This window comes from Bison bison, unplaced genomic scaffold, assembly GCF_000754665.1.
Source record: "Bison bison bison isolate TAMUID 2011002044 unplaced genomic scaffold, Bison_UMD1.0 scf7180017864374, whole genome shotgun sequence".
Classification (NCBI taxonomy): Eukaryota; Metazoa; Chordata; class Mammalia; order Artiodactyla; family Bovidae; genus Bison; species Bison bison.
In genome coordinates, this window is record NW_011494946.1 from 4,763,820 (window position 1) to 4,771,012 (window position 7,193).

The window sequence follows — 7,193 nt, forward strand, 5'->3', positions numbered from 1 at the left end:
GTTTCTGCTTTTGAATATGCTATCTAGGTTGGTCATAACTTTCCTTCCAAGGAGTAAGCATCTTTTAATTTCATGGCTGCAGTCACCATCTGCAGTGATTTTGGAGCCCAAAAAAAGAAAGTCTGACACTGTTTCCACTGTTTCCCCATCTATTTGCCATGAAGTGATGGGACTGGATGCCATGATCTTCGTTTTCTGAATGTTGAGCTTTAAGCCAACTTTTTCACTCTCCACTTTCACTTTCATCAAGAGGCTTTTTAGTTCCTCTTCACTTTCTGCCATAAGGGTGGTGTTATCTGCATGTCTGAGGTTATTGATATTTCTCCCAGCAATCTTGATTCCAGCTTGTGTTTCTTCCAGTCCAGCATTTCTCATGATGTACTCTGCATAGAAGTTAAATAAGCAGGGTGACAATATACAGCCTTGACGTACTCCTTTTCCTATTTGGAACCAGTCTGTTGTTCCATGTCCAGTTCTAACTGTTGCTTCCTGACCTGCATACAAATTTCTCAAGAGGCAGATCAGGTGGTCTGGTATTCCCATCTCTTTCAGAATTTTCCACAGTTATTGTGATCCACAGTCAAAGGCTTTGGCATAGTCAATGAAGCAGAAATAGATGTTTTTCTGGAACATACCTAGGCTCAAATTCATCTTTATTAATCAAAATAAGAAGCACTACAATCAACACATTTTTGTCAATGATTTTTTTTTCCTTTAGCATAAAAATCGGTGCCTCATGATTCAGCGAACTCTTGGAAAGAATTATATGTTTCCTGCTGGCTGTGGAAGCATTTTCCCTGCAAAAAGTTGTTGAGATGCCGGAAGAAGTGGTAGTTAGTTGGTGAGAAGTCAGGTGAATATGGCAGACGAGGCAAACTTCGTAGCCCAATTCGTTCAACTTCTGAAGTATTGGTATGCGACATGCATCCATCTGGCCATTGTTGTGAAGAATTGAGCTGTTTCTGTTGACCAGTGCGGGCTGCAGCTGTTGCAGTTTTTGATGCATCTCATTAATTTTCTGAGCATGCTTTTCAGATGTCATGGTTTTGCTGGGATTCAGAAAGCTGTAGTGGATCAGACGGGCAGCAGACCTCCAAACAGTGACTGTGACCTCTTTTTGGGGCAAATTTGTCTTTGTACTGAGCTGGTCATGACCGGTTGTCATATAAAATGTACTTCTGGTCGCATATCACAATCCGATCAAGAAATGGTTCACTGTTGTGTAGAATAAGAGGAGATGATATTTCAAAACGATTTTTCTGCCCGAGGCACGAATCCCATGAGGAGCCTGGTGGGCTAGTGTCCTTTGGATTTCAATGAGTCGGACACAACTGAAGTGACTTAGCACACAGCACGTGAGGCATTCACTTTGAGCTTTTTCACCTTTCCAGTTTGCTTCAAATGCCGAACAACCGTAGAATGATCAGCGTTGAGGCTCTTCAGCAGCTTCTCCTGTAGTTACAAGAGGATCAGCTTTGATGATCCTCTCTGTTGGTTGTTGTCAGCTTCTGATGGCCTGCCCCTGCACTCCTCATCTTCAAGGCTCTCGTCTCCTTTGCAAAGCTTCTTGAACCACTGCCGCACCATACATCTGTTAGCAGTTCCTGGCAGATGAATTGTTGTGAGTTGTCTCTGCTGCTTTACAACCCATTTTGAACTCCAGTAAGAAAATTGCTCAAATTTACTTTTTGTGTAACATCATTTCCCTAGTCTAAAATAAATATAAAATAAATAGCAAGTAATAAGTCATGAGCAAAAAAACATAAAGTGAGAAATGTGCATTAAAATGACATATAACATAACCACATTTATTTATTTAAGAATGTATTCTGGTATCAAATGGCAAAGTTCAGCAGTGCAAAGCCAGTCACTTTTGCGCCAACCTAATACATAGCTTTATGAAGGACAGCAGTTTTTTAAGAAAGTGGGCAGTTAGAATGTATCTTTATATACCAATTACAGTTCATAAGTTTATATACTGTACTCCTTACCAGTGACTGCATTAGTGACAGGTATAGTCTATACCTCTTACTTAAGTCTTCTATATATATTGCTTTTTACTATCTTGCGTTCTTACCTTGTACATGTTAATTTTTTTCATGTATGATGTAGTACCTCATTTAGGCCGCAGGAGGTCTTTTTTCCTCCAACTTTATTTATGTATAATTGACAAGTAAAGACTGTGTTTGTTTAAGGTTTATGACATGACAATAAAATATACATTATGAAATGGTTACTACAGTCAAGCTGAACATGTTAACTAGCAAGTCTCATTTCATATAGTTATCTGTTTTTTTGCTTTTGTGATAACACAAGATCTACTCTCAGCAAATTCAAAGCTTTCATACAGTAGTTAATTATCATCACCGTGCTGTATGTTCAGTTCAGTTTAGTCGCTCAGTCGTGTCCGACTCTTTGCAACCCCATAAATCGCAGCACGCCAGGCCTCCCTGTCCATCACCAACTCCCGGAGTTCACTCAAACTCACATCCATCAAGTCGGTGATGCCATCCAGCCATCTCATCCTCTGCCGTCCCCTTCTCCTCCTGTCCCTAATCCCTCCCAGCATCAGAGTCTTTTCCAATGAGTCAAGTCTTCGCATGAGGTGACCAAAGTACTGGAGTTTCAGCTTTAGCATCATTCCTTCCAAAAGAAATCCCAGGGCTGATGTCCTTCAGAATGGACTGGTTGGATCTCCTTGCAGTCCAAGGGACTCTCAGGAGTCTTCTCCAACACCACAGTTCAAAAGCATCAATTCTTCAGTGCTCAGCTTTCTTCACAGTCCAACTCTCACATCCATACATGACCACAGGAAAAACCATAGCCTTGACTAGACGGACCTTTGTTAGCAAAGTAATGTCTCTGCTTTTGAATATGCTACCTAGGTTGGTCATAACTTTTCTTCCAAGGAGTAAGCTGTATGTTAGATCCCCAGAATTTATTCACCTTATAACTGAAGGTTTGTACCTTTAGATTACCAACATCATTTCCTCCATTCTACCCTCCGCTTCTATGAGTTCAGCTTTTTAAGATTTCACGTATAAATGGAATCACAGTATTTTTCTGTGTCTGGCTTATTTCACTCATCGTAATATCCTTCCGATTCATCCATGTTGTTGGAAATGGCACAGTTTCCTTCATTTTTACAGCTGAATACTAATCCATTGCATGCACATATACTGTATTTTATTGATCCATTCATCTGTCAGTAGACACTTAGACTGTTTCCATTTCTTGGCTTTGTGAATAACGGTGCAATGAGCACAGGAGTATGATACACTCTGCATTGTATCTGCATTGGTAGAGATAACTCTTTGAGATACTGGCTTAATTTCCCTTGAATGTGTACGTAGAAGTGAGATCATGGGATCTTGTGGTAGTTTTATATTTAATTTTTTCAGGAACCTCCCTCTGGTTTTCATACTAGCTGTTCCAGTCTACATTCCCACCAACAGTGTACAAAGGGTTTCCTTTTCCCCGTGTTCTCACCAACACTTGTCTCATCTTTATGGTACTAGCTGTCCTAACAGGTATGAAATGAAATCTCATTTTGGTTTTGCTTTGAATAACCCTAGTTATTAATGATGTTGAACACCTTATGTCGTGTACATGAGAACATCATGTACCCATTGGTCATTTATATGTTTTCTTTAGAAAAATATGTACTTTAAAAAAAGAAGGAGAAAAATACCTACATGGGTCTTTTGTCCATTTTAAAAATCGGGTTATTTGGTTTTTGTTTTTTTGTGGGGTTTTGTTTGTTTGTTTTGCTGTTGAGTTGCATGAGTTCCTTGTATATCTTGCATGTTAACCCCTTAACAGATACATGGACTGCAAATATTTCCTCCCATTACATAGGTTGTCTTTTCAATTTGTTGGTGGTCTCCTTTGCTGTCTCGAAGCGTCTTAGTTTGGTGCAGTCCCACTTGTTTATATTTGCTTTTGTTGTCTGTGTTTTGGGTATCGTATCCAAAAAATCACTAGGTTGTTTGAGGTCTTTGAAGGTGATGATGATATTTGACATTTTGTGATCCTTTGGTGTGGTATACAGAGTGGGGTGGAAATATTAATATTTAGGTATTTGTTGAATTATTTGGTATTGTTATTTCAGTGAATGCTTTAGGAATAAAGTATTCTTGCCAAAAGGTTTTTAGATTATTTCAATGTACTGGACTTTGAGAAGGATTGAACCAAATCTTAGCATTCTTTAGGAATGTTTTTATACCCACCTAGAATTAGGCTGAGTGACTTCACTTTCACTTTTCACTCTCATGCGTTGGAGAAGGAAATGGCAACCCACTCCAGTGTTCTTGCCTGGAGAATCCCAGGGACAGAAGAGCCTGGTAGGCTACCATCTCTGGGGTTGCACAGAGTCGGACACGACTGAAGCGACTTAGCAGCAGCAGCAGCAGAATTAGGCTGCTTTGGGATTGCTAACACTTCATTTTCAAATCATGAAAGTGTATACTAAGAGACTTTGGATTAATATTTGAAACCAACTGAGAGCTTGAAGGAACTATAGATAAGATAAAACAAATCATAGTCCCCATTTTATAAATTCAGAAACTGAAGAAGACTTAAACTGCTTGACCTCTAGCAAGCTCTAGTCTCCCAAGTCAGAAACCACCTGATTCCTCCCTCCTGCATCCAGTTTGTTAGCATGGCCAGTAAGTCCCACTTCTAAAATGTATCTATCTGTCTCTCCATTTACATGCCCAGCACCCTAGATCAGATCACTCATCTTCTGGATCACTGCAGGGTCTCCTAACTGGGTTTTGGCTTCCTTTCTTCTACTCCAGTCCTCTCTACACTGAAGCCACTTAATCTTTTTAAAGCAAACTATGATGATCTTTTTAAAGCAAACCTTGCTGTAAAAGTTTTAATAACTTTTCAGTCACTTAATCAAAACCACAAACTTTAGTTGTAAAGTTTGATAAAGAGTCCACCTGCTAAGTTTGATAAAGACCCCACATGCCTCTGAGCCACTTGGCCTGTGTGCCACAGCTGTTAAGCCTGCGCCCTGGAACCTGGGAGCCACACCTGCTGAGCCTTTGTGCCTCAGCTCCTGAAGCCCGAGCTCCCTGGAGCCCATACTCTGCAACAGGAGGAGGCACTGCAGTGAGAAGCCCACACACCACTAGAGAGTAGTCCCCCTCACTGCAACTGGAGAAAAGCCTGAGCAAATAAATAAAATTATTTTTTAAAAAACAAAGACTTTATAACTTGGTTTACCAAGCCCTGGGTAAGCTGAGTTTGCTGTTTCTCCAGCTGCGTCTGCCCTTGTCCCTCATGATTGCTCCTCCAACCACATGGGCCTTCCTTTAGATCCTTCCCTTCCAGAATTGCTTTCCTTCTACAGTTGGTCACAGTTTCTAGTTTTGTAATATTTATTTGTGGGTAAGCTTCATTAGAACACAGATTGACTTTTTATTCATAATTTTGTTTTCTTGACCTGGAAGAAAGCCCAGCACATAGTAGATGAGGAATAAATACAGATGGAGAGTCTCTGACTAACTGGATATTATTGAGCCCCCATTTACAATATATAAATTGTATATACAATTGTATATTCAGTATATAAATTGTAAAATAGTACCCACGGATGGTGGTGGAGGATTCAGCAAGAATATGCGTAATAAGCATTTGTTTCATTTTCCCTCTGTTGATTCTCCTTTGCTTATACAGCGTAATATAGTGGGTTGTTCTTCAAGCTGTTTTCTGGTCACTTATTGTTTCTGTTAAATTTTTTGTGGCTTGTGTTTATAAGTTATTGTGTGTAAGTGATTGTTTCTGTTAAATTTGTTATGGCTAATGTTTATAGTGCATTTCATTTATTGAAAATATAAGTGGCTATAACGTGTACTGGAGTATGAATGGTAGAAGAGCAGGGCTGGACAGGTATAATTGGTGATTAAAGAAAGAATAAGAATCTCATTTGGAGTTAGGTTCAGCTCCATGTGAAAAGAGACTGAGAATCACAGTGACTTAAAACAAGGCAGAACTATTTTTCTCTAACATAAAAGTCAGGAAGTAAGCGGACTTCCCTGGTGGCTCAGACAGTAAAGAATCTGTCTGCAGTGCAGAGCACCCAGGTTTGATCCCAGACCAGGAAGATTCCCTGGAGAAGAATTAGATATCCACTCCAGTATTCTTGCCTGGAGAATTCCATGGAAAGAGGAGCCTGGTGGACTACAGTCCATGGGGTTGCTAAGAGTGGGATATGACTGAGTGACTAACACTTCCACTTTTCAGAAAGTAGGCAGTCCAGGACTTTTATGGCAGTTCTGTCCCACGGAGTCCTCAGGAACCCAGATCCCATTCAGCTTGCTTTTCCACTACGCTAGACTCTGGTCCTTATTTGGTTTAAGATGGTGGCCAATCTTTCATGTTCCAGGAACCAGGATGGATATGTCATTTGTTCTTCTAGAAAGTTTTCTGGAAGCCACATGACATCTCTACTTAAAATACTTGTTAGAAGTTTGTCTTGTGGCTCCTCACTAAAGGGAAACTGGGAGGTATTGTCTTTGTCGTGTGAGTATACTTAACTGAAAACTTGTATGTTCTAGTTGAATGGAAAATGGCAAAAACGGGTGCAAAATGTGTTCTTTGCAAAGAATGCACTGGAAAAGACCCTGATTCTGGGAAGGATTGAAGGTAGGAGAAGGGAACAAGAGAAGATAAAATGGTTGGATGGCATCACCGACTTGATGGATATGAGCTTGAGCAAGCTCCAGGAGTTGGTGATAGACAGGGAAGTCTGGTGGGCTACAGTCCATGGGGTTGCAAAGAGTTGGACACGACTGAGCAACGGAACTGAATTTGTTAGCACTGTGAAGTATATAGTAATATTAAAGATGAAAGAGTTAATAGTTCATTATTTATCATTATACAGTACTGGTAGGTTGAAACCACTTGAGGTCTTCAGATAACATTGGCTATTTTAGAAGTATGATTGGGTAAACATTTAGAAAATTGGTTCAGTTCAGTTCAGTCGCTCAGTCATGTCCAACTCTTTGCGACCCCATGAACCGCAACATGCTGGGCATCCCTGTCCATCACCAACTCCCGGAGTTCACCCAAACTCATGTCCATCAAGTCGATGATGCCATCCAGCCATCTCATCCTCTGTTGTCCCCTTCTCCTCCTGCGCCCAATCCCTCCCAGCATCAGGATCTTTTCAAATGAGTCAGCTC